General features: G+C 48.5%; 1 protein-coding gene across 8 annotated transcripts in view; it reads left to right on the forward strand.

Moving 5' to 3' along the window:
* Positions 1-23,757, forward strand: part of CHD9 (chromodomain helicase DNA binding protein 9) — a 217,998-nt gene that overhangs the window by 17,833 nt on the left and 176,408 nt on the right. For 6 of the 8 annotated variants that reach the window (XM_061138499.1, XM_061138510.1, XM_061138508.1 and 3 more), the window contains exon 1: positions 20,167-20,251. The exons of 1 other annotated variant lie outside the window; for it this stretch is intronic. The gene's annotated coding sequence lies outside the window, so the exon portion shown is untranslated. Of the gene's footprint in view, positions 1-5,186; positions 5,254-20,166; positions 20,252-23,757 lie in introns of those variants that run through there. One more of the 8 variants, XM_061138501.1, reaches the window with a different exon arrangement.

Here is a 23,757-nt window from a genome sequence, read left to right on the forward strand (position 1 = left end):
ACCCCCAAAGACTTTCCTTACTGACTTGGCCCATCCCTGGTGCCTGGAATTCCACCTTTGGCTGTGAATGCCATTGGGCTCACAGGCCGTTTTCTATTAAAAAGGTAAAGTGCATGTTAAGTTGTGGTCAGCTTGGACCTTCCACCCCTGGCACCGTACCGTGCGCATGGAATGTGCTTGGTTATCGTTTGTTGAGTTGCGTTAATGTCTTAGCATATGGCAGCTCAACAGATAACTTTGTTTTGTTTTGTTGTGCGGCCCTGCATGGCTTGTGGGATCTTAGTTCCCCTACCAGGGATTGCACCTGGGCCCCCAGCAGTGAAAGCACAGAGTCCTAACCACTGGGCCACCAGGGAAGTCCCGAGAAACGATTTTCTGTATTATTATTAACCACTTTATTGCACTCCCCTGAACTACCCACGGCCATCGGTATTGATAACAGAGAGTCATGTGCAAAGTGCAGGCATCAGTTTCTACTACAGCAGTTGGCTCTTCCAGCTGCTCAAAAAACAACGTAGGCTGAGAAAACAAGGAGCATCCTTCAGCCCCTCCAAGGGGAAGACACTGTTTGTCTAAACATGGGTCTTTATCTCTACAACATGCTACCCCCACCCGCTCCTGCTGCCCATGTGAGCCTGGCTATTGGGAGTCGCTCGGGCTGTGTTTTTGAACATAACGTGGGGGAAGAAGAGCTTCCACGGTCTGTTCAGCTCTGGCTCTGAAAAATACAAGCTGCATTCAACTGAATGACAGAAAGAAATCTGTCGAGCCAGGAAGCGTAGTAAATACCGTGACTCTCTGCAAATGTGCACAGCCCAAACAGCTTTTTCCAGTCTGGAAAAATGAAGAGATGTGTCTGTGCAAAACCAGCCAAGCCTCCACCCCTCCTCCCTTTCCACCGCGCCACCCCCCACCTCCTGGCAGGGCCTCCCACCCAGCCCCAGACATTCAGTCATCAGCTTTCATCCTTTGTGACATGCTTTGCCCCAGGAAATAACATTGCCCAGGCTCTGGGGAGATGTACCAGCCTCTCCCAGGCTTCTGAGGGCCGTCTGTCTGGTTGGGTGTCTGTCTGGTTGGGTTTTGCCAGTCGTCTCCGACCTTGGCCAGCTTTGGCTCATGGCACCGTGGTGCGGGAAGCTGGGTGGGTCTGGTGTCGCTTCTTCCCTTGCTCACTCCCTGCTGCTCTTCCCCTCCATCTTCCCCGTTTTGCTTTGAAAGAACCTTTATCCCATCCCAACTTCCATGAGACAGTGTTTAGAGGGAAGGCTTGCACAAGGTGAGGGTTTAAAAGCATTCGCTTTGGACTGGTACAGGGGGTGCAGGTGGGACAGGACATTTCTCAGTGACTCAGAGACCACCAGGGCCAGCTTCTAGAGGGGGTACAGCTTTGGTGGGTACAGCTTCTAAAGGGGAGGGGCTTACAGGGAATGTCTGGGTCTGCACCTTGCCTTGAAGATGCATTTGTGTAGCAGCTCTGCTGTTTTTGCTCCGATGGTATGTTTAGGAACAGGGACAGCGCCGACAAAAACACCTGTCTCCTGGAATGTTGAGCCCAGAGACCACATATGCAACTGCAATTCAGTGGATTGGGAGGGGCGCTGGGATGGGGACTGGAAGCAGTGGGTTTGAACCGTGACTCCTGAGTGGGGGGGCTGTGTGTCATTCACCGCTGTTTCCATAGCACCGAGGGCCAGCCTGCCAGCAGCACGTGTCGACTAATGGTTGCTGAGTCAGTGAAGGAATGAATGAGCCCATGACCTTGGATCCTTTGCCTCCTTGAACCTCAGTTTCTTTCTCTGTAAAAAATAGCATAGGGATGTCCCTGGTGGTCCAATGGCTGATTCCATACTCCCAAACCAAGGGGCCCGGGTTCAATCCCTGGTCAGGGAACTAGATCCTGGTGAGGCCAAACAGATAAATAAATAACATAAAAAAAAAAAAATCTAACCTGCCTAGTTCGCCAGGTGAGTGCTCCTGCACACATGTGTGCATGTGTGTGTGAGTGTGTGACAGGGAGAGATACAAAGCAGCATGAATGTCCTCTGTTGTAAATTGGAATTTGAAAGTCAGTTTGACTCAGGTTCTGAGCTTTACCCTTAGTGTTTGTGTCTTTCCTCAGAATAAGGGTCTACATTTGTGTCCCCTGAACACTTTGTTCTCCATGCTATATTCTGAGCACCCTAACGACTGGAGTGCATTTATTTTTTTTTTAATTTTTATTTATTTTTTTAAATTTTTGGCCATGGGGCATGTGGGATCTAAGTTCCCTAACCAGGGATCAAACCCACACCCCCTGCATTGGAAGTGTGGAGTCTCAACCACCGGACCACGAGGGAAGTCCCTGGGGAGCATTTTAAATGCTAACTGAGCAGTTTAAATCAGAGAACAACAACAACCAAAAAAATCAGAGAACAATGATTTTCAAGGTTGGCTTCTGACCAGTGCCACGTTGGTCCCCTGTGTGGCTCCAGAACTCCACGAACGACGCCTCCCCCCACCCCCCCATCCCCCCCCCCCCCCCCCCCCCACACACACGGAGGATGGATCTCACCTTAGCTCAAACAGCAGGTTTTCATCCAATGCTCGGGGGAATGTGATCCTCAGATCTCTGCTCATGCTGTTTCCTCTGCCTGAAATGCTCCCTGTCCCTATTGCTTGGCTCATTCTAACTCATCCTTCAGATCTCAGTTTAGACCTCAGTTCTCCCAGAATACGTTTCCCACACCCCGCCCCCAAGCCTATCAGGTCATGCCTTCTCCTCCATGGCCTTTCCTTATCCACGTCCCCTGTCTGAGAATGGCATCTTTCCATTCACTCGCCTGCCTCCTTCATAAACTGTGGACTCCCTGCAGAAAAAGACTGTGTCTTTCTTGTTCATCGATGTAATCTCAGTGCCTATCACAGTGCCATATGCCGAGAAGGTGCTTAATAAATATATATTGATTAGATGAATAGCAAAAGTGTGTTGGTGAGATGAGAGAGACAGGAGTCAAGAAGGTTCTCTTGAGTCTTGTATTTACTGAAGTATAGAAACAACACTTCTCCTTTCTCCTCCTACCAGAATGACTTGCATACAAATGAAGCGTGCAAATCCTCCCCCCCCCCACACACACCCCGAGATTCACGCACACACCCTGCTGCAGGCAATCGCTTGTGCAATGTACTTTCCCTTGGTCTGAAACTCTGCCTCTTGTCAGCTCCTCCCACGTAGCTTTCTCATCCCATGTATACAGGGAATTGCAAACCTAACTGACAGAGTAAAGGTAATGCCAGGGAAAGAGATTCCATGATCACACCTTTGTGACTTGCTGGATCCAGGTTCCCCCACCAGGGATCGAACCCAAGCCTCCTGCAGTGAAAGCAAGGAGTATGAACCACTGGACCTCCGAGAATTCCCATGCCTAAAATCTTTTCTCATCTCTCTCTGCCCTCTAAATTACTGCACCGTCCCATTGTAAGGACATTCTACTTACCTTTATTATGTACAAATCAGGAAGACACCTGAAGTTAAAAAAAAAAAAAGAAAGCTTAGTGCATGGTTCTGCCAGCTATTCAGAGTCCTCGTAAATGTGTCTTTGGGCAAATAGCTCCCAACTCTGTGCTCTTTTCTATCTTGCAGAGAGGAACAGAAGTTGTCCTCAAAGCACCACGTGACTTTTGAAAGACCTTTTTATTTTATATTGGTGTACAGCTGATTAGCGATGTTGTGATGGTTTCCGGTGGACAGCAAAGGGACTCAGTTATACTCATACACGTATTCACTCTCCACCCCTAAACTCCTCCCTGTCATTCAGGCTGCCACAGTCTGACTTTTCTGGGGGGAAGAAAAGAGCTCCTTAAATATGCAGCATCCTGGTCATGGTTTGGTTGAGCCTGAGAGACAGGAAGGTATCACTTGCTCTTTCACAGGCAGGTGAATTTTAAGTTGTCTTGAAGGTTATCTCAAACTTGGCTAGAGGCTGAAGTGTTGACTTGCCTCTCCTAGAGAAAGAGTTCTGAGCTGGCCATGTGAACTGCCTTTGGGGAGGAGAATCTCCAAAGGGGATGGGAGGGTGATTGGTAAGGACCCAACTGGCAGCTGACCCAGTGCGAAAACATGACAGAAGCCTCCAAGTGTCTTATGAACCAGGGATCAGTAGGCAGGGCTACCTCCTTCCTGGGCCGGGCAGGGCCCTTTGCCCCGTGGCTGCATCTGACCTCCTGGCTGCTTCTCCCAGGGGCCTGCTGACCACGTGTAGAGCCCCTAGGTTGGAGCCGCAAACTGGGGCTAACCACCAGACAGATCTTACTGAGCTCATAATGTCAGCCTTTGCAGTATTTTTCATCTGAAATCAGTTCCCAAATTGGAAGACTTCATGTAAAATCCAGATCTCCACGTCTGTAGAAAAATGCAAGATCTGGCAACACCAGGCTCACATTCTCCCACAAGAATAACAAGTCAGAGGTCAGCAGCTGCTGTGCCTTTCTGAGAGGACGTGCTGTTTCCAGATCCCTCTGCTACCGCCCGGGCTCCGACAGGCTAAAGGTGGTTTCCCTGGTGGCTCAGTTGGTAAAGAATCCACCTGCAATGTAGGAGCTTGCCTGCCATACAGGAGACCAGAATTTGATCCCTGGGTTGGGAAGAGCTCCTGGAGAAGGAAATGGCAACCCACTCCAGTACTCTTGCTTGGGAAATCCCATGGACACAGGAGCCTGACGGACTGCAGTCAATGGGGTCACAAAAGAGTCAGACATGACTGAGCAACTAAACCACCACCACCACCTCCTCCAGGCTGAAACCAGTGTCCACTACCTTTCATCACTAATGGTACCTGCTGGGCCCCTGAAGGCACCTGCAGATCTCTCCCTGGTAGAACGCTTTACCGCCTGAGCTACCGGAGAAGCCTCAGGTCTCTCTCTCCCTGGATGGGGATCTTCTGTCCCCCGGATGCTTCAGGAGCCCCTTTTCCTCCTCCCTCGCCCTGTTGATGTTGACGTGTCCAGTAAGTATTTCAGGGCCCAAGACTGGGCCTGAAGTCTTTCTGCCTGTAAGTCGTACGTTGCCATCATCATGAAGAAATACCAGGCCACAGGCTAAGGAGCAGGCAAGGACCTGTTCTTCCCTTCCCAGATAATACACTCCCACATCAGCAATAACTTTCCGGGAATCATGCCCGTGATTTTCCTTCTTTCTATTCCATTAGTGACTTTCAAAGTGGATGTTTCAGCCAGATAAAGGAAGCGGACTGCACTTATCAGACCTCCTGCAGGGTGAGCATTTGGGGTTGGGGGGGTGGGCAGTCAGCTTTCCTGTGATTTGCACTCATACCTGGGAAGTCAGGATCTGCCGGGTCATGGAGGTGTGTTCTCCTAGGGAAGGAATCAGGCCTTGCTTAACTTTGATCATTGCAATCACACTGTTCTCCTTGCCCTTCTTTCATAAACAAGGAAATTGGAACAGAGCTAAGAGAGGCTTTTTCATGCACTTTAGGAAAGAATGAGCAATGGAAAAAGGAAATTGAGAGCTTTGGGGGAGTTTATAGCAGAGGAGTCGTTGAGTTTGAAATCGGAGCTGGGAATCCATATGTTTGGGAGGAAAGAAAAGAAAAAGACCAGCCACACGCACAGAGCTTCAAGGGTCTGTGCGGAAACGGTTATGGCAGAGGTGGCGGGGAACCCCACGTGGGCTTTATCAGACCCAGATGTTCAGGCAACAGTCCTCAGGATGCCCATGAAAGGGGCTGGAGCCAGAGCCTGCTGTGCCAGACCCAGTGTTTTCTTAACTACCGCGGAACACATGAAATCGGAACACGTGAAATCGGTGGCTGGGAGCCTCCCCTGCTGGCCCTCTTAACCCTGAGGCCCTGCCACCGCCTGTGCCACACCAGTCACACACAGGCTGGGCCGCCTCCGGGGGAGACAGATGTGGACGGGAGAGGCTCATCTTGTCCCTGTCCTTGCCTGTCAGTCCCAGTCAAGCAGGGGCTGCCAGCCTGCCTCTGCTACCTTCCACCCCAGACTAACCTTGGAATACAAGAGTTGGAAAGCCTGGGTTTGATTCTACCTTGTGTAAGTGACTTAGCCTCTCTGAGTCTCAGTTTTACCATCTTTAAAATGGGGAACAAATCATTTGTGAGGGGCACACAAGATATGCGTCAAGGGATCTGCAAAGAATAAGCCATAAAACATATTTCTAAAAAATTATTCATTATACTTTATATCACTATGGAAAATTTCAAATGTATGCTCATGTAGACAGAATAAACCCTCACACACCGGTAACCTCGCTTCCACAATGACCAACTCATGCTCAATCTTATTTCATCTAAAGTTCCACCTCCTCTCCCCATCCCCCTGTTATTTTGTAGCATATCTCAGATAGCTTGTTATTTGATCCCATTATCCAAATAACATGGCTGACTCGCTCCCTCAACCAACTGAAATTTACCCAATTCTCAGATATCCCTTGTTGCACCCTTTTCCTCTTTCAGCCCCACAGTATATCTAGTACCCTAAACCCCTCTTCAAGCCATTATTCCTGTGAAACTGTCAGCTCAGGTTTTAAGCCCTGGGTTTTACCAGACTCAGGGATCTGCAGAGAAAGGAGAAGAACTCTAGGGGATTCCCTGGCAGTCCAGTGTTTAGGACTCCATGCTTCCACAGTTGAGGGTAGGGGAGAGGGCTGGAGAAAGAGTTCAATCCACTATGGGCAATGACTTAATCCATCATGCCTATGTGGTGAGGCCTCCATAAAAACCCCAAAAGGACCTCTCCTCAGAGAGAGTCCTGGTTGAACATGTGAACTGGAGAGAGTGGTGAGCTGGAGAGGGTATGGAAACTCTCCACCCTTCCCCCTCCATCACTGGTTGGGGAACTGGGATCCCACATGGCATGTGGTGTGGCCAAAAAAAAGAGAGAGAGGATAGAAGTCTAAAACATAGACACTAAAGCATCAGTCCTTGGAAGGAGATGATATTGGGCCACTCCAAGCCCTCCAGGCCTTTGACATCCAAGCTTAAACCCTGCAGAAGTTGACTAAGCTCCTCCTCTATTGGTGCTTTTCTTCCAGGAAGAGGGCACATGGAGGGGCAGAGATCACCAAGTGAATTAAATCCTCCCTCAACCACTGGCTGCAGGAGAATCAGGAGTGCCTGACTCTTTGGGACCCCATGGACTGTAGGCCACCAGGCTCTTCTGTCCATGAGATTCTCCAGGCAAGAATACTGGAGTGGGTTGCCATTTCCTTCTCCAGGGTATCTTCCCGACTCAGGGATCGAACCTAGGTCTTCTGCATTGCCTGGCTAGAGTCTGTGATGGAGCTGATTGTGAATCTTAGATGTATTCCCAACCCCTGGAGAGTGGATAGAGTGCAGGCTCCGAATACCAGAAGACCTAGTTCAAGTCTGCCTGTACTACTTAACATCACTTCTCTGTGCCCTTTTCTCTTTCTCTGTAGAGGTTCCAGTACCTAGCTCACAGTTGGTGAATAGATTAAATGAGATAATGCCATATCCATTAGGATTCTCTTGGTAATCAGGGACAGAAAATCCAACCCAAGACACCTTTGGGCAAAAAAGGAACTTGGGGGCTTATCTTAAGCTGAGAAGTCCAGGGGTGGTGAAAAGGTTTCGGACCCAATTTCTATTGTGTGATTTTGGGGTCGGTCCCCACAACACCAAGGAATTCTTTGAGATGCCAGCTGAGTATCCTACAATTCAATTCAGTTCTGACCCCATCTACTTGGAGATAGTACCAGATCCCACAGGTTACATGACTGCCCTTCACTCCAAGCCCACCCCATGTCAGACACCAATGATAAGTCCAGCCTCTGCTTCTGACCAATCAGCTATAAATCAGAGATTCCCTGGACCTCTTCCTCCGGTGTTTTTAATCTGGTAGAGCAGCTCACAGAACTCAGAGAAACTTAGTAGATTACCAGTTTATTATAAAAGGATGTAACTCAGGAACAGCTAAATGGAAGAGATGCGTGAGGAAGGTGAAGGGAAAGGGTGGAGAGTTTCCATACCCTCTCCAGCTCACCAGTCTCCCCAGTTCACGTGTTCAACCAGCAAGCTCTCTGAATAGAGTCCTTTTGGGGTTTTTTGGAGGCCTTACCACAGAGGCCTGATGGATTAATTCATTGCCCACAGGGAAATGAATTCTGTCTCCAAGCCTCTCCCCTCCGGGGAAGTCCACAAGGGTGAGACTGAAAGTTTCAATCTTCTAATCACTTGTTTGGTTCTCTTGGTAACCAGCCCCCATCCTTAGGCACTTTCCAAAAGCCACATTATTAACATAACAAAGGACACCTTTATAGCTCTCTTCACTAAGGAAATTCCAAGAGTATTAGGACCTCCATGCCAGCAGCTATGGAAAAAGACCAAATATTTCTCATTATAAATCACATTATCACTGGTGGCCTTGGCTGGGTTTGGGGTTCTAGTGTCAAAATCAGGACTTGATTTCTCTCTGCTTCATGGCTCCACCTTTTATGTTTCAACTTGAGTTTTGGGTTAAAGTTGTAAAGAAGATGACAGCATCTGTTTTAGCCCCTGTATCCTTTCCAGATCTTCAGCGATCATCTCTTTCCCAAAAGTCCTAGGAAAAGTCTCACTGACCCTGATTGGGTCACATGACTATCTGTGACACAGTCATGTGATCCAGGGAAATGAGATGCACTCATTTGCGTAGGCAGAGCCCTTGGATCTGTATAACTGGGGGGCTGGGGAGGAGGGGTGTGTGTGTGGGTGATTATTAGAAGGAAATTGCAGAGGGAGTTGGGCAAGGTTACCAGAATGAATGTGGCTAAGCACTGGTGACAGTATTGAAAATATTCACTTTAGATGCTTTGTAAATCTTTGGGCACATTATCAAAGCTCATGAAAATGATTTTTTAAAAATTCCCTTCTAGCTCATGAATTATTTTTATTCTTTTTCAAATATCTGAGCCACCAGGGAAGTGGGGGTTTTTCAAATATGTGCTACATCTTTGATCTTATTGCAGTCCTAGGAGACAGACAGGAGGACTGGTACTATCAGCTTTTACAGATGAGGATATCAGGCACAGAGCAGGTTAAGACTTCGGCCACAGTCACACATCAAGGTCATATGGGTGTGATGGCCGCCAGTCCCCCTTAACATGAGAGTGTGTGCTCAGTCCTGTCTGATTCTTTGTGACCCCGTAGACTGTAGCCTGCCAGGCTCCTCTACCCATGGAATTTTCCAGGCCAGAATACTGGAGTGGGTTGCCATGCCCTCCTCCAGGGGATCTTCCCCATCCAGGGATCGAACCCCAGTCTCCTGCGTTGCAGGCAGATTCTTTATCACCTCGCCACCATAACTGGCTCTGAATTCCCCGGCAGACCCACTGGAACTGGAAACTGGGATGTACCGCATATGGGTTAATCAGGACCTGACAGGGAGTTTGGATCAGCTGCCCAGGTTCGTTCCAAAGTAAGCAGTGTAGACTGGCAGCAGTCTGGGTGGGTCAAGTACCCATCACTGATGCCTGGCAGATGGCAGCGGAGAAAGCTGGTTCATGGGCCAAGCCTCTGCCACCCCAGGGACACCCTCTCATGACCCACTCCCTTTACCACAAGGAACTGAGTACAGGGCTTAGTTTTCCTCATCCCAGGAAAAAAAAAATCAGTGGGGAAAAAAAAAAAAACGAGGGATAGGGGAGGGTTAAGGCTGTGTTTGTTGCCAGGCTGACTTCTCCCAAGGGAAATTGGTCCCTGAGCCAAGAGTGTCCTTTGCCAAGAAGTGGAGAGAGAGAAGAATCCCCAGTCAAATGGGGGTGGTTTGGCCAGAAGTTCTCGGGATCCTCTTAAGTGTTGTTGGGCTCTCCAAGTGTTAGTCACTCAGTCATGCCCGACTCTTTGTGACCCCATGGACTGTAGCCCGCCAGCCTCCTCTGTCCATGAAATCCTCCAGGCAAGAATACTGGAGCGGGTTGCCATTCCCTTCTCCAGGAGATCTTCCTGACCCAGGGATTGAACTTGGGTCTCCTGCATTGCAGGGCAGATTCTTTACCATCTGAGCCACGAGGGAAGTCCTGGGCTCTCCAAAGAGCTTCTCAAAACACAACACCCCTCTTCCACATCCAAGTTCTTAACACATTGAATCAAAAGACAAAGGAATGGCAGAGAGCCAAGGTACCACCTTAATTATCACGAAAGCTAGCATGGGCGATGTCATTTAGTGGAAGGACAAAAACTGGCTTCCTAACAACCTGGAAGGCAGAGGGAACCGAGCGGAACGTGGCGGATTGGCCTTCCTGAGCTTTTCAGTCAGATGTCATTCCGTGGGCAAGGGCAGTGAGAGTCCAGATCCAAAGTGTATTTAGGGAAAATCCCTCCTCATGGAAACCAGAAGTGGGGAAAACATGTGACTGTGGCAAATTATTCATCTCTCTGGGCATCCGTCTCTTCTGGGCACAATGGGTGATGACAGTACCTCCCTTGGTGGTAAGGACTGGCGGGGGCCAGGGGTGGGAGCGGATACTGTGTGTGACAGCCCCGGCGTGTAGTAATCACTCAGTAAAAGCTGCCTGTCTCTGTGCAGAGTCCAGGTTCATGGCACGTGGCCTTGCTTTTCTCTCCAGCACCGAAGCCCAGGGCCCCCTGAGTCCTGCTGTGTTTGTGTTCGGGCTCTTTCTCTCCAGCTGTAAAAATTCATGAGACTGTGGGTGTGCAGCGGCTCCGCAGTTCTTGGCTTCTTCCCAGGCTGTGTTCTCCCCACTTGGGGGGCAGGGCGGTGGGGTGGGGTGGCAGACATCCTCTCCGCAGTGGTGGGAGCCCTCCTCCTCCCCTCCACCCCCCACCCCCAGGCCCTGTTCCAGCAGAGCCTGGCTCAAAGTTCAAAGCCGAGGTGGCTTTGTTGAGTAATTCGGTGACACTGCCTGCCCGCCCGCCATCTGAGGGGATGGCTCCCTCCCACACACCCATTTGCCGAGCATCTGCTGCCCTGTGTTTTGCGGTGTGGAGGCTGGGAACGGGCACGCCGCCCCTACTGACCGCCGCGAGGCTGCGCTTCCTTCCTCTCCCCGCTGCCCTTGGGCTCCAGGTCTCAGAGCCTCGCGCGGGGAGGTTTCAGATCCGCTCCCAGGCTCCCTGGCGCGGACTGCATCTGGACTCACCCCAACCTCTTCCTCCTGGGGGTTCAGAGTGTTCTTGGAAGGAAGCCTGGGAAGGGAAAGGCCTTCCCCAGCCTTCCCCATGCAGCGGTTGGCCGACAGCAGAGACCCGAGCTGCCAAGGGCTCCGGAGTCAGACAGACCCGAGTTCAAATCCCTGGGTGACCTTGGGCAGGCTGCTGTCTCCACACTTCGGTTTCCTCTTCATGAAAAAATGTGACAGCAACAGGAGCTGCCTGGGCTCTTTGCCAGGATTCAATGAGACGCTCACTGTGGAATGCTCACCCCACGTCTGGCAAGTGGGGCGTGCTGAGAGATGGTAGCCCTTGACCATCAGAAGGGGATCTTCCTCCCCAGGAAGGGAGGGAACATCACCTATTTGGCCCATCCCACCTCCCAAACGAGACCTCTGGATAGTTATTCTGACTTGACCAAACTGTTTTTTTTTTTTTTATTGCAAGGACTCTATCTCATTTATCTTGTAACTCCCCCACCTAGATGGTAGCTGGCACTTTAAAAGCACACTAAGTGTTTTGAGTAAATAAGTGGACGGGAAAGGAGCTAGGGAGTGTATGGTGGGTGGCTGCATCTGCTCCTGGGCTGTGTTCTGAACTCTGGACCGTTTTCCAGTCTTTCTGCTTTTTTTCTCTTCTCCCTTGCTTCCTCCCCTCCCTCCTTGCTCCCTTCCCTCTCCCCTTCCTTCCTTCCTCTCTCCTTCCCACCCTCCCTCCTTCCTTCTTTCCTTCCTTCTGACCTTCGTTTTGCTAAACGAAAATAGCTTCCGTCTTTCCTTTTCTTGTCCTCCAAGCTGTGAGAGCACCCCTTGAGAGCCCTTCACCCAGCCGAGAGAGCTGCGATTCCTCTTTCAAATTGAGTCTGTCCCCTGACTCATTCATTAAAATGCATAGGGCATGTGACCAAACTGCATAATGAGTCTCTCATGAGGAAGGCTCAGAGGCACGGAGATGCTGCCAACTGCAAAGGCAAATACGTTCCCCCCCCAGCTGCGGATCAGGCTCATTGGCCACTGTGCCCTGAGAAGGCCGGGGGCTGCCGTTCATCTCCAGTAAATCAGCCAAGCCCTGGAGAACCGCAGCCTGGCTCAGGCTGTGCAGGTTTGGAAGCTGCAAATCCAACCCATGACCTTTTCTCAACCTTCCCCCACCCCTGCTTCACTTCGTTTTTCATTTCTCTCAATAGATTTTTAACCACACAAGTAGTAGAATATATTCTCCTGATAAAAATTTAAGCAGGAAAGCGAGACTCCTGTGACCATGTGCTTGCTACTTCTCTCTGAGACAGCCTTCCTCCCGTGTCTTCCAGCTGCTCTCTAAGGTGCCCCATAAACGTGATTCAGGGACCCAAATCCTCTCTTGCCCTCCTGAAGTCTTAGGCCAGTTCTCAGCAGAACAGTAAACATGCATCTTGGACCTTTTCTCAGCCCCCTTCCTAGCAGCCCTGCAGTCTGCCACGTGTAATCCCCACTCACTGAGGCACCTCCCTTGAATCCCATCCCTACAAGAGAACTCTACCATCCACACTTAGGAAGCAAACAGATAAACCAGATTACTCCCTGATTAGACATTATGTTGAACTGTTTTCCAGAGACATCTGCACTTTTGTTTGGAATCTTGAAGCATGAAAAGGGTGTCAAAATCCAGTGATCATCTCGGTGACCTCTTAGATACCAAGGCCATCTGTGTTCCACTTTCAGGACTTGAGCCTCTCCGAACCCCCTGAATTATATTTCTTGGGTAACAACCTATTCCACCAGGGTGTGGCCTTGGAAAATTCACTAACTTCTCTGTATCGCATTAACTCACCTGCAAGATGGGAATAATACTAGCACCTCCTTCAGTGGGTTGATGTGAAGCTTAAATGGAAAAGCTTTTGGCATTTTGCCTGGCACATAGTTAAGATGCGATTAATTATCATGTCGTAGTAAAGAATTATCCTCATCATCATTAGTTTTACTCTAATCCATAATAATCCAGTTCATTCATTCTGGAAGTATTTTTATTGAGCACCTACTGTGTGCCAGGCTCTGTCCTTGATTTTAGGAATCCAGCAAAGAAAGGGTCAAATATGGTTCCCACCCTTGACAGACGTGTGTTCTGACACAAATGGATCAGATCTTTCTGTTTGATAAGTACTTTGTTCTCAGTTATGTCATGTCCTCACTGATGCCATTTAGTCAAGCAGAGGCTGTATGATTGTCTCTGTTGTTTGGGTTTAGAGAATTAAGCTAATGTGACAATTAGAAACTGCCCACCTACAACCTGGTCTGGAGTCTTTCTGATTCTAGTCTCCTGAGATATCAGTGATTGTTCCCAGGCATGGGGATGGGTGAGCAGCTTGTAAGCAGCTCCCAGAGCCAAGCTGTGGTTTTTCCAGTAGTCATGTACAGATGTGAGAGTTGGACCATAAAGAAAGCTGAGTGCCTAAAAATGGATGCTTTTGAACTGTGGAGCTGGAGAAGACTGTTGAGAGTCCCTTGGACAGAAAGGAGATCAAATCAGTCAATCCTAAAGGAAATCAACCTTGAATAGTCATTGGGAGGATGGATTCTGAAGCTGAAGCTCCAATACTTTAGTCATCTGATGTGAAGAGCCGACTCATGGAAAACACCCTGATGTTGGAAAAGATTGAGGACAGGAGGAGAAGGGGGCAACAGAGGATGAGATGTTGGATGGCATCATCAACTCAATGGAGATGAGTTTGAGCAAACTCCAGGAAATAGTGAAGGACAGGGAAGCCTGGTGTACTGCAGTCCATGGGGTCACAAAGAGTCAGACATGACTTAGCAACTGAACAAGAGCCTGAAAGCCCTGACCCCTCCAACAGTAGAACAAAAGAGAGAGAGAGAGGACAGCCTTCCGTGTGCCTCTCAGAGTCCCAGTTAGTTCTGTCCATGAAGTCAGTCAATTGTGCCTCACGCGCAAACGTATTCTCTGTCTAGGTGCCAGCTTCCAGGGCTTTAAGAAGATTTCATTAACGAAAAAGCACTTGCTCCAGCCAGTGGCCTGTGGGCCTGGCTATGAGAACAGGCAGCTCAGCTGTCTAAGGGCATCTTTCCCTGGACTCCCCCCAACACAGGAGAGAGAAGGGCTGGGACTGTGGGCTCAGTGACCCACATCTCCTTGGGGAGGTGTCAGAACCCCAAGCTAGAATGGGGTTCTCCGCACACAGCCAGGATCATCCCTAGTCAAGGCCAGGCCAGGCAAGACTGGTCCTATCTGAGAACACACACAGAAACTGGAAGTCTGTACAGGGCAGGCCTAGCAAAAACCCCATGGAAAGGGCACTGCAGGCCAACCACCTCTCGAAGATGCCCAGGACCTGAACAGGGCTCTGCCCCGGGGCATTTGCCTGACCCCATCAGGGTGACCACTCACCGTGTCCCTCTGACAGTGGGTGAAAAACCTGAATCTACACAGCAGCATGACTGGTGAAGGGTCCCCCACCCTCAAGGTCAGCACTGCCTAATCCTCATGGAAATTCACGCAGGCCTGTCCTTCTTTAGGGTCCTTTATTCACTCTGTCTTGACAAGCCCACACCTTTCCAAGGTGTGCTTCATACCCATCCGAAGAGTAGAGTTTCATTTTCTCTTTTATTGACTCCAAGTATACAGGATCATGGGCTTCCCTGGTGGCTTAGAGGGTATAGCGTCCGCCTGCAATGCAGGAGACCCAGGTTCAATCCCTGAGTCAGGAAGATACCCTGGAGAAGGAAATGGCAACCCATTCCAATATTCTTGCCTGGAAAATCCCATGGACGGAGGAGCCTGGGAGGCTGCAGTCCATGGGGTCGCAAAGAATCGGACATGACTGAGCGACTTCACTTTCACTTTCACTTCATACAGGATCATTCATAATCTTTGATTCATGATATGCTTTCATCTTCATTTGGACCTTGCACAGCATACATCTAACTATTTATTATTTATCTATGATTACTTATATATTTGTAATATGGTAAACATCTATGAGGGGGCTCGCCTGCCAATGCAGGAGACATAAGAGTTGAAAGTTCAATCCTTGGGTTGGGAAGATCCCTTGGAGGAGGGCATGGCAACTCACTACAGTATTCTTGCCTGGAGAATACCACGGACAGAGGGGCCTGGCGGGCTGCAGTCCATGGCGTCTCAAAGAGTTGGACACAACTGAAGCGACACAGCCCACATGCATGCAAACACCTCAGATCCCACCACCTACTTCTTCCTGTTGATGCAGAAAGCCCAGCTTCTCTGTGCACTGGTGCCAAATCAAATCTCGGAGACTGGGTTTGGGTTGAAGTAGGAAAGGATAGCTTTATAGCTTTGCCAGGCAAAGGGGGACACAGCAGGCTAATGTCCTCAAAACCATATATCCTCACTTGGGAAAGATAGTGAGAAGTTTTATATTAATTGTCCTTAAGCGGGTGTGGTCAGCTCGTGGACATTCTTCTGATGGGTTGGTGTTGAGGTAAGTAGGAGTCGGCATATCAGCCTTCAGGTCCAACTAGTCTGGGGTCTCCATACTTGTGGGCAGTGTATCATCATTAGTCATTAACTCCTCCCACCTGGAGGGGGTTTCAGTATCTGCAAAATAGCTCAAAGATGTTGTTGTGTGTATCCCTTGATGGGGAAACAGGCCCTTGCCCCAAGGCTTCTCTTGACTGTTTCTCCCTGGTCTCCCATCTCCTCCCTTCTCTAATTAACAACTGCTTGCCCACTGAGACTTAGGGAACATCATGGAGGCTGAGTGAAGGCTGCTTCCTAAAATCAAATAAAAGGGGGACACAGAAAGGCCTTCTGCCCAGGAGTCCCACAAGGCCCTGCAGAATATCACTTTGTGTTTCTGCCCTTCCCATCACTTGACCTCCCGTATCCATCCTGAATCCTTTTTTTTTTTGCTGCGTTGGGTCTTCACTGTGGCATACAGCCTTTCTGTAGTTCTGACGCTTGGACTTCTCATGTTGTGGAGCACAGGCTCTAGAGTGCATGAGCTCACTGGTTGCGGCATGCAGGCTTAGTTGCCCCGAGGTGTATGAAATCCTAGTTCCCCAGCCAGGGATTGAACCCGAGTCCTCTGCATTGCAAAGCAGATTCTTTTTTTTTTTTTGTAAATTAATCTATTTATTTTAATTGGAGGCTAATTGTTTTACAGTATTGTAGTGGTTTTTGCCATACATTGACATGAATCAGCCACGGGTGTACATGTGTTCCCCCATCCTGAACCCCCCTCTCACCTCCCTCCCCATCCCATCCCTCTGGGTTGTCCCAGTGCACCAGCCCTGAGTGCTCTGTCTCATGCATCGAACCTGGACTGGCGATCTATTTCATATGTAGTAATATACATGAAGAAAGCTGAGCACCAAAAAATTGATGCTTTTGAACTATGATGTTGGAGAAGACTCTTGAGAGTCCCTTGGACTGCAAGGAGATCCAACCAGTCTATCCTAAAGGAGATCAGTCCTGGGTGTTCATTGGAAGGACTGATGCTGCAGCTGAAACTCCAATACTTTGGCCACCTCATGCAAAGAGTTGACTCATCAGAAAAGACCCTGATGCTGGGAGGGATTGGGGGCAGGAGGAGAAGGGGACGACAGAGGATGAGATGGCTGGATGGCATCACCACCTCAATGGACATGAGTTTGAGTAAACTCTGGGGGTGGGTGATGGACAGGGAGGCCTGGAGTGTTGCAATTCATGGGGTCTCAAAGAGTCGGACACGACTGAGCGACTGAACTGAACTGAACTGAATATACATGTTTCAATGCTATCTCTCAAATCATCCCACCCTCACCTTCTCCTACAGAGTCCAAAAGTCTGTTCTTTACATCTGTGTCTCTTTTGCTGTCTCACATATAGGGTCATTGTTACCATCTTTCTAAATGTTAATATACTGTATTGGTGTCTTTCTTTATGACTTATTTCACTCTGTATAATAGGCTTCAGTTTCATCTACCTCATTAGAACTGATTCAAATGCATTCCTTTTAATGGCTGAGTAATATTCCATTATGTCTATGTACCACAGCTTTTATATCCATTCATCTGCCAATGGACATTAGGTTGCTTCCATGTCCTACCTATTGTAAACAGTGCTGCAATGAACACTGGGGTACACGTGTCTCTTTCAATTCTGGCAAAGCAGATTCTTAGGACCACCAGGAAAGTCCCCCATCCTGAATCTTGACTTTCCAATTCCTTTGTATTTCTAAAAATGAATTTTAGTGTATTTTTCTGAAAGTTGCATCCTTTAGATCTTGTTTTCATATTGCTTAAGAGAATATTCTGCTGTGTGTAGCCTTCTGGAATATACTTTTTTCTCAAATTGTTATATTGCTAAAATTCATCCACATTTTAGTTTAGAGCTATGGTCTCTTTGTTTTCACTATTATAGTCCTTTTACTGTTATGTCCCACAAGTATTTATTTATTCTCCTGTCAATCAATATTTGTATTGTTACCAGCTTTCCACTGTGAATGGCTGAGTTAAACATTCTTGTTGTGGCTCAGCTGGCAAAGAATCCGCCTGCAATGCGGGAGACCAGGGTTCGATCCCTGGGTTGGGAAGATCCCCTGAAGAAGAGAAAGGCTACTGACTCCAGTATTCTGGCCTGGAGAATTCCATGGATGGTATAGTCCTTGGGGTCGCAAAGAGTCAGACACAACTGGGCGACTTTCACTTCACTTCTTTGCACCCGTCTTATGGGAAACTGTGAATGTACCCATTTACAGTCTTACCAACAACAAATGTATAAAATCCTGTTGATCCACATTCTATCCAATACTTGGATACTTCTTAATTTTTTTCAACTGAAAGGTTATCAAGTAGTGTCTCATTGTGGTCTGCTTGTTTTTATTCATCCAAGTATGGTTAACAATATGGTTAACAATATGGTCAGTGTTACAATGGGAATCACCCTGCCAGGAGACCATGAGATTTAATGAAGCACAGAATGCTTGCAAAAGCCTCTTCCAATTGGGACCATATCATTGTCTTGTTCAGCTCTAGGTCCCTGATATCCAACATGGTGCCACACAGTTACCATCATACCAACAACGGTGATAATAGACTAAGGGGGACTTCCTTGGTGGCTCAGACAGTAAAGAATCTGCTTGCAACGCAGGAGATCTGAGTTTGATCTGTGGATCGGGAAGATCCCCTGGAGAAGGGAATTGCAACCACTCCAGTCTTCTTGTCTGGAGAATCCCATGGACAGAGGAGCCTGGTGGGCTACAGTCCAGGGGGTCCCAAAAGTTGACCACGACTGAGCGACTAAGGATCCACATCCCTGGTGGTCCAGTAGCAAAGACTGTGCTCTCAATGCAGGTGATCTGGGTTTGATTCCTGGTCAGGGAACTAGATCCCACATGGCATAGCTAAAAGATCCCACATGCAGGACTGAGACCCAGCACAACTTAAAAAAAAAAAAAAAAAGATTAAGCACTAAGTGACTAAGTGCCAAGTGCTATGCTAACTAACACCTTTACTTTTATTATCTTTTTGCATCATTTCAGAAACTCTATAAGGTAGGTTCTGTATTACTCCTTTATAAAAGAGGGGGAATTGATGTTAAATGTCTTTCCCAGAAATCACACAAGCAGTAAATGATGGAGGCATTTATTGTACCTGAACCCTGGCATGTGACATCCAAGCCCTTAACCACGATATTATAGGTGTCCAATAATAGTTGAATGAAGTGTCTTTACTTACAGGTAACCAGAGGCAGGGTCAGATGCCTTGTCACTTTTACTTTTTATCTCCTATCAGATTATTTAACCTGCACCTATATTTTGGTTATAAACAAAGCTTGGAGGATTTTTATAATTTTACTCCAGTCAGATGCAACTCACAATCTATGATTGGTTATAATTTCTCAGCAATCATTATGCAGACTGGAGAAGTCCCACTGTGAGAGAGCTCTAACCTACAAATTGTTTTTAAATGTCATAAGATGTTTATGAATTTCTCTTTTACCAGTAATTCCATAACCCTGCTCTATTTTTTTCCTCTTATCAATCACACTTATTATCTCTAACCTACCATATAATTTACTTATTGTTGTCTCTGTTATTCTCCCACAAAGACAGGAATATTTGTCTGCTTAGTTCTGTCTACCTCTTTAATTGGTTTAGCGCTGATGTGGCCCTAGTGCCCAAAACTGTACATGGCCAAAGAAACAGCTCAACAGATATTTGGTGAATGAATGCTTCCAGGAGTGAATGAATGGGTGAATGAGTGAATAAGCCAACGAAGACTAAATTGAACAGCTAATGCAGATTGGCTATGTTATTTTGATTTGCTGGTTTCATTTTTTCCTTTGAAGCCAAGTCTTTTTTTTTTTTTTCAGGGTTCAGGTTTCAAGTATTTCTATAGGTCTGGGAGGCCAGAGATTTTGTGTCTCTGTGCCTAATGGCTAAAACAGTCCTGAGGATCCAAAACCATGTTCCGTTGCCTTTTCATTTATCTCTTTAAAACCAAAAACATCAGCAGTGAGCAGCCTGCCTCAAATGAGACTAGCAGGAGGCATTTAAAAAAATAACTAAATAAAAAGCTCCTGGCAACTTCAATATAGGAATTTTTCTAGCAGTCTCCGTGAGTGTCCAGGTCCAGTGCACCGTGTTATATGTGCAAAACACCTGACATGCGTGTAACAGGCCTGAACCCCTGGCTGTTAGTCATATTCCAGACTGGGGTGCGCTGGATAAAGGCAGGAATCAGGAACCACCCCTCCCAGTTAAGCATCTGTGGCTCAGTTCTCAGAGCCGGGCCAAACGGGTAATTATAGCTTCCCTCTGTGGTTGTACAGGGCAGGAGGCTGATTTAATAAATGAAGCCTGCTGTCTGTCTCCAACCCGGCTCTGACTCATGGAACCAGGGAGTCCCAAACTCGCTACTCTCGGAGGGCAGCGGGCCACCAGGGGCGGGTGGGAGGTGAGGGTGGCTGCCTTCTCTGAGCTGAAAGCCCCGAGAATGAGGAAACTCCCCGCTTGGCCTGGAGGAACCTGCAGCTGGAGCCAGAGGAAGTGAGGCTGAGACAGAGCAGCTGCTGTTCCAGCAACTGCAGCCCCTGCCGAGCACCCCTGAAGGGAGGCCACCCACCCACCGCACCCCCCGCTGCGTGGAGATGTAAAGTCAAAGGAGTTGGTAATTTTCATATTCAGGATTAATTGGGGGGAAAACCAGATCGTTTCTAGAGAGATGGCCGCCTTTGCCTGCCAGGCCGGGGAGCTTGGGTTTCTTTTAGGAGCCCAGGTGAACGGAGGCTGGAGTCCTGAGCGCCCTGCTCTCCTGATTTCTCACTTGGGGAAGGGGAGGCAGCTAATTGGTTCTTTGCAGCCACAGTGGCAGTTTGACCTGGGAGTGGCTTCAGCTCCGGGAGAGGGTGACAGTCAGCTCCGGGGAGGATGTGAATTCCTCCCTCCGTGGGTCACCGGAGGTCATTTTATCCTTCCGTCTGCCTCCAGCAGCTTCTTTCCCCTCCCCCTGACCGGCAGCCAGACGGAGACAACTTGACCTCTTCCATCAGCCCCCACCCCGTCGTCCCTTCCCGCTGAGTCACCCCTATCCCGGTCAGGTGATCTTGCCCTGAGCGCTTCCGAGAGCACCTTGACCTATATTCCGAACTCTCCAGGACAGCGGATCTGAATGGTCCCGAGAGAGGGCCCGCCGGGGCCAGCGGGCAGGATGCCCGGGTGCCCGCTGCTGGCAGCCCCAGGCTGCTGAGCGGGCGCCCCAGGGCAGTGGGAGGGGATGGTTCTCCCCCACCCTCCCCCGGGCCGAGAAGGAGAACCACCAGACGGGCTGGAAAAATGGAAAGTTAGGAGGCTGTGTGCCCGGCGGGGGAGGGAGGTGTCGAGTTGAGTCAGCTGGGAAAGCTGACAGCTACTGGGAGACGGGCTTCCTCCCCTCCTGCTCGGAGCCCGAGCCGGTGGCTCCGTGCCAAGCCCTGACTGCCGCAGGCTGCCCGGGACAAGCCGGGCAGGGAAGGACACATACCATCCCGGCTCCAGGGTCGGGCGACCGGGCTCCGCAAGGGGAGGGGAAAGGTGAGGAACTATGCAAAGCCTGGGATCAACTTCGTCCCAGATGACTCATCTGGTTAATCCCAGCCCAGAACACAAGCCACACCCCACCCCAGCCACCAGGAACAAGTTCCCATCCCCAAATTCCCCACAGAATGAACCCGACTTATTTTGTCTATGGGTTCTTTGTCTGTTCAGGCTTTGTGTCCCCGGGATGTGAAGATAACCAGGGGGTTGGGGGGATAACTGGGGGTTGGGGGGGGCGGTGCGGGGAGGGATGCAGTGCTGTGGAAAAAGATTAACAGGGAAGAGTTCAGGATCAAACTTCAGTCCCTGTGGGCCTCACTCTCCAGTCTGGCATTGGGGGTGAGGGTTTAAAATAAAGCCACACCACATACATCAGATGGCGTGAGTGTTAGATCAGATGATATGTGTAAAAATGTTCTGTCAATCATGTATCATTATGTATAACTGTATACTTTGGCCACCTGATGCGAAGAGCTGACTCACTGGAAGAGACCCTGATGCTGGGAAAGATTGAGGGCAAGAGGAGAAGAGGGTGACAGAGAGTGAGATGGTTGGATGGCATCACCAAATCAATGGATGTGAATTTGAGCAAACTCCGGGAGATAGTGAAGGACAGGGAAGCCTGGCAGGATGCAGTCCACGGGGTCGCAAAGAGTCGGACACGACTTGGCGACTGAACAACAATAAGATATGATCTCCTCTCTAGCTTTTTACATCACTCCCCACTCCCTTCTGAGAGGATCATCTTATTTACTGAATGTCCCAGACATAGAAGAGCCTACCTCTGGGTGTGTTCACAAATGCAAACAGAAAACTGTAGCTTCTAGCTCCATTGTGGTCTATCAAGTTGAACGCACAGCCCCACAGAGCTTGATTACACAGTACCCACAGGTTAACTGCAACGTTTTATTCTTTCATACCAAGAAAAGCCGTGTCTATATTGTAATTCGGACAATAATCTGTAGACTGGAGCAAAGTCTACTTTTTTCTTCAGAATGTAAACTTAGGAAGCTACCTACCCCCTGGTGCACGCTGGGTGCTTGATGGAAGAGCAGGTGCAGGTGACTTGGATGGAAGCAAAGACTAAGGGAAGAGAGAAGGAAGGAAGGGAATGAGTAACTTTAAGAGCAGAGCTGATTTCCCAGGAAGCTAATTATGCTTAAACTTTAAGGCCTTTCATTTGCATGCATTCCAAGGCCTGGTACCTAATTTTTAATTCGTAATTATGTATTTTCTTTCCTGAAAGAGCACCCACAGTATTTACACTTCAAACCCCACCAAACCTGGATCTGCCCCTTTGCAGGAGGTCTCTGAGAGACCCAACCATTATTCTGCTAAAGATTCACAAGCACGAAAGAAATCCACATGGTGTGGGAGGTGTGGTGTTTCCATGTAGTCTCCACCACGGATGCCAAATCTGAAATTTGCAGGAAGGTCCACATGTAGGCCAGGCTAGGACAACACCCCACAGAATGGGATGTAGAAAGAGGGTGGAGGTCAGGAATGCGCAGAATTATTGGGCCAAGTTCCAACTGACTTCCTGAATCCACTCTGATACTTCCAGGACTTGGTAGTGTCTGGGTTCAAATCTGGTTGCACAGCCCAGAGCGGTGGAGAGACAGTGGCTTGCAGTCTAGAATTCTCTCACTAGCCCTGGCTCGTCTTCTGTGTGTGTGTGTGTGTGTGTGTGTGTGTGTGTGTGTGTGTGTATGTGTGTGTGTGTGTGCTCAGTCACCCAGTTGTGTCCAACTCTTTGCAGCCCATAGACTGTAGCCCACCAGATTCCTCTGTCCATGGAGTTCTCCAGGTAAGAATACTGGAATGGGTTGCCATGCCCTCCTCTAGGGACTCTTCCCAACCCAGGGATTGAACTTGCGTCTCTCATGTCTCCTGCATTGGCAGGCAGGTTCTTTACCACTAGCGTCACCTGGGAAGCCCATAAGTCCTGGGCTACATGGCCTTGGTGGAGTAACTTAACCTCTTTGGGCCTACATTTAAGATAACAGTAGGTGATTTCAAAGTGCTTTGCTTAAATTACCTTGTCCATCACTATATTCCCATTGTTGAGTATAACGTAATAATATTAAAAGTAATCATTAGCATTGTTTTATATTAATAGCAAAAATTTACGTAGTGCTTATAGATGAGCAAACTGAAGTATAAAGCTGTTACTAAATTTCCCCAGGTCATCCATCAAGTAAATGGTGAGGCTGTGATTCAAATCCATGCAGTCTGGCTCGAGAGTCCCCCTTTTCAATACGATACATTTTCAGTAAATATCTTTTTTTAACTAGTAGAGTTTATTTTTTAGAAAACTTGTAGATTTACAGAAAAATTGAGCCAACAGTACAGAGAGTCTGAGGAATGTAGCAAATCAGCAAATGAGGTATCCTTTGATTGAGACCATGATTCATTACCGAAGGTACATGGAAAAGAACTGGTGAGCTCTCTACTTGGGTAGGTTCATCCACTTAATTCTCACAGCTAGCTGCTTTGTTAAATAGTTAACATTAACAGCATTTTGCATTGAGGAAACTAAGGCTCAGAGATGGTAGGAGGCTTGTCCTAGGTCACATAGCAGATAAAGGTTGAGGACTAGAA

The sequence above is a fragment of the Dama dama genome, chromosome 4, assembly GCF_033118175.1.
Source record: "Dama dama isolate Ldn47 chromosome 4, ASM3311817v1, whole genome shotgun sequence".
Taxonomy (NCBI): domain Eukaryota; kingdom Metazoa; phylum Chordata; class Mammalia; order Artiodactyla; family Cervidae; genus Dama; species Dama dama.